The sequence below is a fragment of the Prosopis cineraria genome, unplaced genomic scaffold (genome assembly GCF_029017545.1).
Source record: "Prosopis cineraria cultivar Desert tree isolate PC_DT_omini unplaced genomic scaffold, ASM2901754v1 PC1245, whole genome shotgun sequence".
NCBI classification, from domain to species: Eukaryota; Viridiplantae; Streptophyta; class Magnoliopsida; order Fabales; family Fabaceae; genus Prosopis; species Prosopis cineraria.
This window is the reverse complement of record NW_026556570.1, coordinates 21,929-33,784: the sequence shown is the minus strand read 5'-3', so window position 1 is coordinate 33,784 and position 11,856 is coordinate 21,929. Positions and strand designations below refer to the sequence as shown.

The 11,856-nt window shown below is 31.8% G+C and overlaps 1 pseudogene; it reads right to left on the bottom strand.

Moving 5' to 3' along the window:
* Window positions 1–782: 782 nt before the first annotated feature.
* LOC129299653 (glycerol-3-phosphate 2-O-acyltransferase 6-like) lies at window positions 783–2,619 on the bottom strand (annotated as a pseudogene).
* Window positions 2,620–11,856: the final 9,237 nt, after the last annotated feature.

Genomic DNA, 11,856 nt, shown 5'->3' with positions numbered 1-11,856 from the left:
AATAATTGATAAAGTAAAGTATTTTATGTTCCCTTATTCCACCCACTGAAAACATTGCATACTCTGACGAGGTTATACATTGGGCTGTTATAAGCTTTCAGTCATATTAGGTTTATGATGTAATAACAAGAAGCAACGATATGCATATACATATAGGTTTTGTAGTTAAGTCCAATATACCCTCTCCCTCACATTTCTTCCATCTGGCCACAAAATCAATTCAACGTTAATCCGATTGGAAAAGATAAGTAAGGCCAGCAATATATGTTATCAAATAATCAAGTTGGAGTGACCAGAAAAACAAAACGAGAAAGAAAATGGATCATGATTGGACGAACTCTTGTGACAAGAAATATCCACCTTCTCTCTCCCCTTCCCCACCAAGAATCTATCCCATCTCCATATCAGCCTATAGTCTATATATATATATATATATATATATTTATGGGTAAATGACTTTGATAGTTTCAACGTTCAGATGAAAATCTCCTCATGTAAAATCTCAAAGCCACTGACACGTACTCTTCCGTATTAACTGAACCCAACATTTAAACTGTGCATATATATATATATATATATGTATGAATAACATATATATGTGTGTGTGGTGTGTGTGTGTGTCTGAATATAGTTTGTACTGTATGACAATTAAAAAAAACATAAATACACGTACATTCATACAGATAGTAATTATTCTGTCACAATCGAAAATGTTTTTAGTGCTACATATGTATACTTGTGTGTGTGGTGTGTGTGTGTGTGTGTGTGTGGTGTGTGTGCAGTCTCAAACATTTAGAAACACGCTGAATATACAATCAAAATCCAAAATAATAATCACCAACACTCTTGCTGAACCTTAACAGAAAATAGTCTCAATCATGTACTCTCTTATCCAATATTGTATGCGTTTCTAACATTCAAGCCTTTTTATTCTCCGTCTTCGATCGAACACGCCCATCTGTTCCATCAAGCAAAGCATACTTATCTTTCCTCGTCAGGCTCGTACACTCGAACCCTAACGTCTCTGCAAGAGTTCTTTGAATATAATTTGCAACTTCAAAACTGGATTTCCCTCCCTTGCATGTGAGCTCAACGGGAAGCTGGTTCAGAAAAGTGATCTCACAGGCAGGCATAGGGTTCATTAATACAAAGTAAGGGTCCAATAACTTATGCCCTCGAACCGTGGTCCCGTAGAACACAGTCTGCTTCAGATTAATTGCCACAGGAACAATCCTATCACTTAATTCAGCAAAAAGAGCACTGAACCTTAACAGAAACGGTTCTCTGCATGTGGTTCCTTCAGGGAAAATCAGTAGGTCACCTTCCTGAAGCAGTCTTTTTATACTTTCTGCATCTTTTTCTCTTTCTCTTGACAAAGCAAAAGTTTTACTGGCGATATCATTTCACTGAACTTACTTACGCTGTAGGATACACAACTGAGTTTTCTCTTCAGAGAAAATGCAATCATCACGGGGTCAACCACCGAACGATGATTGCAGACGAATAGGACACCACTTTGGCCTTTCTTCTGGGGAAGCGGTGGGGTGCCCTTGACGATGATTTTGACACCAAGAAGCTTGAACATATACCGAGAGACTTTTTTGGGAAATGGGATTGTGAGAAATACCCTTAAGATAGAGAGTATGATACCTATTGGCAGCCATAGGAAGGTTAATAGTGCCTTTAGAGGGGTTGGCCTATGTACAAAACGTCCTTCATGAAATATAATTGGCCTTAAAAGCTTGTTCCGTGGCAGTGGCTCGCACTTTGTTCTTGGCACTCTCCATCCTTCCTGCACAGGAGCAAAATCCATAATATATTATATATAAGTGGTTCTTTAGTCCTTTCGCCACCTGTTGTGTTTCCCTTCTGACATATCTATATATATATATATATATGATTAATAATGTGAAACGAAAGAATATCTGTCCAACATGTCCTGAGACTCGATGGTTAATAAGAGTATACGTAGTGATTACATGTATTTACCTTGCAAATTGACATGAAGTCATAGTCAGATTCACTGTCTCCCAGTGCCAGGTCTGGCAATTTGGACCCAAATTCCTCGATAACAGCTGCTTTCTTTTGCTCACCAACCAGTACTCCTGGTTCCTTAACAAGTCCTGTCAGTGTTCTCCCAGATTTCGTGGCTTTCAGCTCTGTCCCTACAACCTTATCTGTCTCTAGAAGCGTCTTCGCAAACGGCTCCACCATCAACCTCGGACTCGCCGTCACGACGTACCTCCTCCCGAACGAATTGAACACCCGCCATGTGTCAGGGTGGACGTCCTCGGCGTAGAACTTGGGCAACACCGACCTCGACACCAGTTCCACGTCTCTGCTGTTGAGTCCGGCGAAGGTGATGAAGATGAGAGTTTTGATTGCGACGGTTTCGGAGACGAAGAAGTACGTGAAATACACGAAGGGGAAAGAAGCGAGGAGGAGGAGTCCCCGGACGAAGCTTCCGGCTTCGAGAGCGACGAGCATGTAGTAAGGGAAAGCGCTTGGCGACACGAGAAGCGTGCCGTCCAAGTCGGAAACGACGCTTTGGTTCTGTCGTTCATGGATGGTGCATTGTGAGATGGGTTGAAAGCGACGAAAAGCTTGACGGGATACCATGGCAGCTAGCATAGAGAGAAGGAGAAGGCAAAATGAGTTGGAGGCCATACGTACGGAAGATGGTGGGATTTAAAACAGAAGAATTCCAAAAGGGGGTCCGTCTTCGTTGCTGGGCACCGCGGTGCTCATCCATGCAAATAAATCTGGCCATTCAATTAAATCTGAATGGCCCAGTTTTTTTAATTTAAATTTATATTATTAAAATAAAAACTTATAATTTTTTATAAATAGGTTGGCCATTAACCTGAATAGTATTAATTTAATTTAGATAATTTAATTTAATATTATAATTTTAAATTGACTATCTACATGTATTATAAAAAATTTATATTCGATATCAAATATTTATCTGCAAGGGTCAAATTTAAAGTTTCTTTATTTTGATGAATAGAATATTAAAAAATAAAATATATAATATTTTAATTATAAATTTTAAAAAAAATTTTTTAAAAAATTACAAATTAAAATTTTTAAATTTAAATTGTACAGAATACATCTGTATAGGCAATATATAAAAATATAAAAATTTTAATATTAAATTAGACACTATAAGTTAAATATAGACTTAGATTAGTAAAAAAATATTTATTAAATTTTTTTATAATTTTTATAAATTTTTATTTTTAAAAATATGAAATAAAATATTAAATTTTTTTTTAAAACTGGACCATTCCAGATTAAAAATCTGAATGGTTCAAATTACATCACCCTTGATGAGCACCATGTGATGAGCACCCAAGATGGTTCCTTCCAAAAGGCGGTTATGATCCGTTCGGTGCTGGTAAACCTTAATTATGGATACACAGTGGTGGAGACCGGCCCCAATTTTTTAATTTTTTTAAATAAATATAGGAATTACATATTTTTGACCCTCAAAAATATTATGTGCATTTTTTAGCCCATCATTTATAAATAGCTCATGTTGTAAATAAAGAAGTAATTGATGTACTTTCATTCTGTCAAAACTTGAATATACTCCTAAAGAATTCATATTTTGCATTCATTTTACATTTGGATAATTATAGAAATTACTAATAAACTTTATCAAGTGTTGTAATAAAAATATCAAGATACCGGAATTCTATGTATTTGATATCCACCAATATTACTTATTCAAAAGGCTAAAGATTACGGTTGGAAAGGTTTTATAAAAAAAGTTACTTATTTTTGCAATAGCCAAATTATTGAAATTTTTTATATGAATATTTTTACTTTGCAATTTTGGCCCCTCCAATTAAAATTTCTGGCTCCGCCTCTGTGTATACATATTAGGATTGGAAATGTGCTTTGCATTACACTTACAGTTACATCAACATATATAATCGTTACTGTCCATTTAATATTATGAATCTGAGTTCGGTGAGTAACTTAATGACTTATGATATTTTACTAAATTTACCGGTATTTTTAATAAATTGAAAGTCATCTCTTTGAATTTGTTAGGAAAATATGACTAAGTGGATGATTATATATAAGAATGGATATGGAATTGTGGTTAAAAGTTAGTGGACCAATTTTAATATTAGTTTTGGACTTTATACATGTAGGGAGGCTCTAGTGAAAATTTCAAAGCCCAAGTACAAGAAGGCAACTTTAAACAGAAATTTTGTATAGATCATGTTTGCTACAGTAAAACAAAAATTTTTGTAGAATGTATAGTTTTAATCTTCAATGAATCTTAAGAGTTTTGGGGGCTCATTTTCAATCAATCCTCGTCTTTAATGGCCACAAAAAGCCCATGGTAAAGGATAGAAGCCAAAGTAAGCTTTGGGAAAGTTTGGGCTTAGTGAAAAATTAAGCGCAGAGCTAAAGATTGCTTTGATTAACAATTTCTTATCGTTCTTCTCTTTAGTTTGATGTATGTGTTACTAAATGCTGTTATTATAGCCATGTTTGGCTGTTTTCTCTTAATCTATGTCAGTCATGAATTGATTATTGAATTATAGCATGTTTAAATTATTTATTTGAGCTTAATAATGTTAGTTTTCTTAACTTAATATTGTCCTTATTTGTCTACTTCATTCTTGGCCATCATTGAGCATGAATGTGAGGGTTTGGGTTTTGTTTTGGAAAAGAAAAATCTAAATTAGATCATTGGATGAAGTAATGTGGAATTAGAACTTATTCTAATTTGTCAATAGAATATGAATATATCTGTTAGACCCATATAATTGCATTAAAGTAGATTTATGCTTTTTGCCTTTTGAGTATTTGTGTTAGGAATATCATTTTTAACTTAGGAGAGGGGATTAATTAATTGACAAATAATTATTCTTATTAATACTCCAGATTGACAAATTAATATTAAATGAATTTATTTGAATAATTACATGCTCCATAAATTGAAGAAGAAATTACCCATCCTAAGATGCTTTAATTTTTTGTGATTGTTAGAACTTTTATTTTAGTAAATTTATATAACTTCAATTTTTATTTTGCAAAAAATCAAATCCATATTTGTTTTGCTCAACTTAAATAGAAATGGAAACTTTATTAGCTAATTGCTATTTTGATTGATTTTTCATGAGATCAATCTTGACACACCAATTTATTGCATATTGACTTGTATACTTGTGGTGAAACATTTTTGTGTGCATCAGGGCTTAATTCTGCTTACTCAGTATCTCAATAATAGTCATTGGATTTCATCTATGCTTAAAAATGATACATTTTCCTCTAAAATTTCAAAACAAATCATCACAATCAAAACACTCTTTATATGTGTGTTTTTCCTTCAAAGAAATTTGAGATTTGTTACTTTAATTTTACATCACTTGCTAAGTTCAAATCCAAGATGATAGGCAAGTTGTTCAATAATAGGTTTTCGCTGCCTAATAAATAAAGATAAATATCGGATCATTAATATTTATTTTTTAAAAACTTAAAGATGACGTGTGTTTCATACCTTTTTTTTAATATTATAAGATATTTTTAAAGTGGTTAAACGAATATTAAGTCTTTAATTTCAAGAGGTAAATGACAATTATTTTCAAAAAAATCCTCAATGAAAGGGTGTCTTTAATGAGATTTTTTAGTTGAGACACTCTACTAAATAAGGGTGAGCATGCAAAAAAAATATGTAATTTTAAATAGAATAAGTAAAGAGAATATCACTACCAGACGTGTAAAAACTTATGCTTTTCATCATGTATTTATGTACAAGTAATAATTTTTATAATTATAACTAAATCGTAAAATAATTTATATTTTTTATAAGATCACTAAATAATAAATTACTTTTTTTAACAATCGAATATCAATTAGTTTTAAATTTTTAAAAGCCGGGTCAGTTATAAGTTTAGATATTGATATATAGATAAAAACATCTAAGTTTAGTTGAGATTTCTCTTTCAAGAATTAATTAGTAAGAACGTGTGGCTGGCATTAATGTGCCCTGTTTGTAATAACTCAGAAATTCAGGCCCAAAAAAGACTAATAACCCAGAAATTTAAGTAAAATTAAACTTGATATATAATAATCCAAGAATTTTAAGAAAAATTAAAATATACAGTAGGGTGTTTTAATTGATTTTTTTTTTTTGTTAATTCTGGAGCAAACACATAAAGGGGCTGGAGATTGTATTCGTGTTATCTCACCAGGTTTTGGGTCTGAATCCACCGGGGTGCAAAGGGTGGGATTTTCTTTATTTTTCTTGACCTCCTCAAAAATTACTGTTACGCCCTTGTAAGAACAATCAGATATTTTCTTTCTTCCTCGACTCATTTTTCCCCCATCAGAATCTGTGGAGAGTGTGAGAGGGGTTCCGGATACAAAAAAAATTTGCCTTCCGTCTTCAGCCGTTGCCGATGTCGGTGAGTACAGAAGCTCTATCCGCCACTACTAGGAGGTTGAATCACGAGTTCTCCTGGGTGTGCCTTCAATCACTTCCCTCTCCCCTGTTGCAACATATATATCGTCTGGGGTGGGTGTGTGTGTGTGTGTGGGCTTTAATTTCAGTTCTCTCCCTCCTATGTTCTTGGTGCTGTGAAGGAGTGCATCGGACCTTCTCCTTCGGCTTCCTCCTACTTGTGTAGTGTCGCAGGCCTCCTCTTCTTCTCCTTCTCTGCTCATGTCTTCGCTGTTTTGGGTGTTAATGATTCATTAACTTAACTTCAGCTTTGCGGAGGAATTGATTGTGAAGCTAATACATGGTTAGCTAAACTCTTAAGAGTTGTGTGGTTGATAAATTATAAACCTTGGTGTTGTTTGATTATTTAATTTTGAGATACATGATGAAATGGGTAATAGAAGAGTTGTGGATCACTTGAGAGAGCAAGTGTGGTGTGTGTTCGCGAGCGCACCCCGATTAATGTTTAGCTACATGAGTCAGAGAGGGGTTGGGCAAACATTAAAATATAATCAATTTGTTGGACAGAAAAGTAATTATATAAGTGTTGAAGGGATCGAAGAAGTTAAGGCATAACTATATGATTTGGAACTTAGTTGATATGTTATGGTGATTTTGGAAGGGAATCTATTTAACTTGGACAAGGATCATTAAAACTTTATTTTATAAAATGTTTGAAAGAAGAAAAACTTAATTGATGTTGCAAGAGATGAATTTTGAATCTTAGAAAGATAACAGGTAAATAAATAACGTCTCAATTAATTTATATATTTGCAAATTTTTTATTAAAATATTATTTTTAACAATTTACGGTTAATAATGTATATTTATCTAACATTAACTACTTTTGTTAATTAAATTACTTTAATTCTTAAAGTCATGACATGTACTTATAAGATTGACGAAAATGTTTTTATAAGTTCTAGTATTCATTTATTCAATTAAAACAATCATGAAATTTGGTAAAGAAATTTATGAAACATTTGTTGTGAATTTTCATATTTAGAAATATTGATGTTCAAATAATTTATGTAAGTTTGTTATTGAGAAGAGAAAATTATATTTTAATAAATCGTTATTTTCTCGCTTGTTTGAGATGTGATTTTGAGATAGTTATATATAAGTAGAACACTAGTTCCTAAAGACAGTTTTATTAGTCTGTAGTGCTATGGTTAACGACTTGTTAGTTTGATTTTCGTGAGTTCAATTCTCATGTCTACTATTCATGAGTCTCGTACCTACATTTGTTTCATGACTTCAAGCCGCATTTAATTATTTACTCTCGTGAACTATATGTCTCATATGTTCATGGCTTCGAGTCACGTCTGGTTTAGCTATACTTATAGATTATGTGTCTATATTTGTTTCATTTCTTTAAACCATGTTTGATTAGTTACCTTCATGGATTATGTGTTTATGTTTGCTACTTATTCTATAAAGTTCTTGTAATATTATTTTTCATTGATTTGTAAAATATATACTTTATTGATTTTAATTAGAAAATGTTTCTATTCTTATTTATTTAATCTCTGGGATTTCTCAAAAATTCTGTTATTGTAATAATTTGATGATTCAATGCGTTTGGAGCTCCATAGAAATTTTTTTTAATCCTCAATTTTGGTGGTTATATTACATTGATTGGCTCTCTTTAATTTGTTTATAGTTAAGTGAATATATTCATTCATATTATTTCAATTTATTATTAGGCTGTTAGTAGCTGAAAAATTATTTTTAATATGAAATTTCACAGCTGACATTGCACCTCCCTCTAGACATAGAGGGGCTATCTTTTGACTTGAACTGAATAAGCTATTGACCAATCATCTTTTGATGTGAAAATTTGAATTATGAATTTGTGTTTTGTAAATTATGTTTTAAGTGCTTTGCATAAACTATAGTTAAGATTCTCGATTGATTACTTACATTATATCATTGGTCCACTGGTGGGAGATGAGCTCCCTTTTTTTTATGTTGTTATAAAAATGTTGTTGTAGAATTTTTGAAAAGTCTAACTTTAAAGAAATATTCTGCCAAATTTTTTACATAAAGTTCAATATTTTGGTTTATATGAAAGAGTATTAAATCAAAATCTTTTTTAAATCAAGGCTTAAGAGATATAAGTTTTGTGCACACATTTCTTGCTGGTCACACTTTTTTTGGAACATCACACTATTTATAATAAAACGAAATTGGAGTATATATCAATATAATCAATAGACATTTAATTTATATGCTGCTAAAAGAAGTTCATCATTTTAATCAGATATTTATTTATATGGTTTGGTTGAAGCGTATTAAATATTTATTTTATCTGTCCTTCTTACTTATGAGTGAACATTAATTGGAGAGATTTTTTTATGAATATATAAATAAATATTATGAACTTTACAAATTGAAGCATTTATTTTTTATAGATATAATTATTTGATTGTATAAGATAATTTAAACGTTGTCGAGGCCAATTATTGGGGGTTGCTCTCCTTAAAAGGCTTTTTATATCCAAAAGAGCTTACTGACCATAACCCCTTCCCACTAGAACCAACACCAATTGGTCAAATTGGTGGAGCGTTTGTTAACAAGGTGACGAGATAGTGAAATGGATAATATCACTATATTTACTACTCATCCAAAATTTTGTTTTACTTGGGTACACTATGAGAATAATGTTCTTGATAAGAGAAAATTAACCAGTAACTATCGTTAAAACACCAAAAATTAAGAGGTGTTGGTCTGGTTGAATTAGCTGTTATTCTTCTTTATTCAATATTTTATTTTATACACAGATTAATGTGATAAAATATACTTAGAGAGGCAATGAGTATTATTTAAGTAACTGAAATCTGAATTCTAAAATGCTTCTTGAGAATAATTATACATTTATACTAATGATGGAAAATAGAAAGCAATTCTGAAGGGGGGGTGAAAAATGATTATCTGGGCCGCAAAAACCAGAATCAATGCTTCCAGCGTCGAAGGCATATTCCTTTTTCCCCCAACGCATAGAGTGCGCATTTAACGCCAATCTCAACATCACCACTACTAGCATGCACCGCCGCTGCTATCACTGATCGTCGCCACCGCCAGCTAATCCCATCGACCACCATCATCAACCAGTGTCGACCACCAGCAACAACCATTGCCATTTATGGCTGCGCATTGACCATCATCAAACACTTTCTACACATAACAGGGAACACGAGTGATTCAAAGAAAAAAGAAAAAGGAAAAAAAAAAGTCATAGGGAGGAAACAGAAAACACAGACATATGCATAATGGGTTTCAGGCTCCATCAAACAACAAAATACGGATTGACAAGCATATTTTCTCGAGCTGATAATATGAATTAACCTACAAGTTAATATGAATTAACCTACAAGTTGTCAGCTGTGAGTTTGGCGAGTCGGGTTGGCATAACTCGCATTTTACGTTGGTTGTAATTTTGCCAACCCGTAGCGGTATTTGCAAGTAAAAAAATATTTTTTAATTTTTTAAATTATAAATTTGCCATTTTTTTGTGGTAAAAAATCATATATTCCTCCTCAAAACTAATTATCCAAAAATAGTAAAAATTCTTCTATTCAAGCCATGCTTATATCACCACTTAAATATAAAACTAATTTAATTTTATAATCCTTTCATTCTTTAATTTTTTACATGACTGATCAATATTATACATATATGAATTAATAAAAATGTTCTTTATATCCCATTTTTTCTTCATCCTATTTCGACATTTTTGCTACAAAATTGATCCCTAGTTTAAAATAATGTCATGGTGATTTAATCTATGGCTATTAGACTGCTGCTCATAACATGTTCAATTCATACTACCTAAATGTTTTGATATTTGTATATGTTTTTTTTTCCTTTTATGTTCAAATTAAGATGATACTATAATATATAGTTAGCACTTTATAAATATGTTTATTTTTTAAATAAAAATGATAACTAAACTTTTTTTTATTTGCTAACTTTTTTAGCACTATTTTGTGAACAAGATAATTTAAATAAGCTATTATATGAATGAAGCATAGTATAATAAAATATTTTATTTAATCTTGTCTTAATCACATTCAAATTACATTATAGGGTAAATGTGCAAATTTAGCCACATATTATTTTCTCAAGAGCATTTGGTAATATAAACTATTAGGTGGTCTAAAATAAATCCTCAACTTTAAAAAATAAAATATATAGTAGCCTGTCATTAACTTCACCTAACAGACGTTATGTGAAGCCTGCAAATGACATGTGGTACTCCATGTCAACATGTGTAAAGGTGTAAATTTAGCTATGAGCTATTTTTCAAGAAGTATTGAATAGCCTCTATTATAAAAAGCGAATCATCCAACACCTTCTCATCAAATTTTGCCCAAACGATGCCAATAAAATAGAAGCTTGATTTCACTATGCGTGGGACAATTTTGATTCTAGCTTAATTTAGCCACGAATTATGCCTTCTAATTTGTTGTCATCGTCTTTATGAATGTCTTCAGATATAAACTCTTTAAACCTCTTCTTCTTGAGTTGAGACTTAGAATGAAGGCAAGAAGATTAGAAAGATTGATGTATCGTGGGTTTCATAAGTTAAAAAATAAACAGTATTTAATCAAAATTAGTGGAAAGGTGTTACATGGTCCATTTTTTATAATAGAAATTATCTAGTGCTCCTCAAAAAAATAATTCGTGGCCAAATTTGTATTGCCATATGTCATTTGTAGGCCCATATAACGTCCGTTAAGTGAAGTTAATGACGGACTATTTAATGCTTTATTTTTAAAGTTGAGGATTTATTTCTCAAAACTTGACAATTTAAATCACCAGATGCTCTTGGAAAAATAATTCATGACCAAATTTGCTACTTGACCCTACATTATAGTCACCACTTAAATAAATGAGCTATGTCTTTTTATTGTTTACTACCACAATTTAAACTTGAATTAAATAAATATACAAGTATTAAGTACTAGACTATAATTTCATGCATGCTTGCTCTGAATGCTTTACTTTAAACTCAATCTCATTAATTTTTTTTGTCTATTTATAAAAAAAAATTAGCAAGCTAATCTTTCAACCTGTGGGTTAGCCGGTTGTAAGTTTGAGTTATGCAATGCAGGTCAAAACCACACCGTATCTAATGGAATCCTTTTTTTAAACCTAACGTGCCACTTCTTTGTGGGTTGGTGGGTTACTGACTCTAGTAGTTTCTACTATAAAAAGCGCATAAGGATAGTATATTACAACTTTATTAACTCAAGGCAACAACCATCAGCATCATCATTAAATTCATGACACCCCCATATTATTGCCTTGTAACCTACAACTGCAGAATTCAAAGTCAAGGGACCAACATCTTAATTTTATTGTCGGATATTAAAGTAAAAACAAAA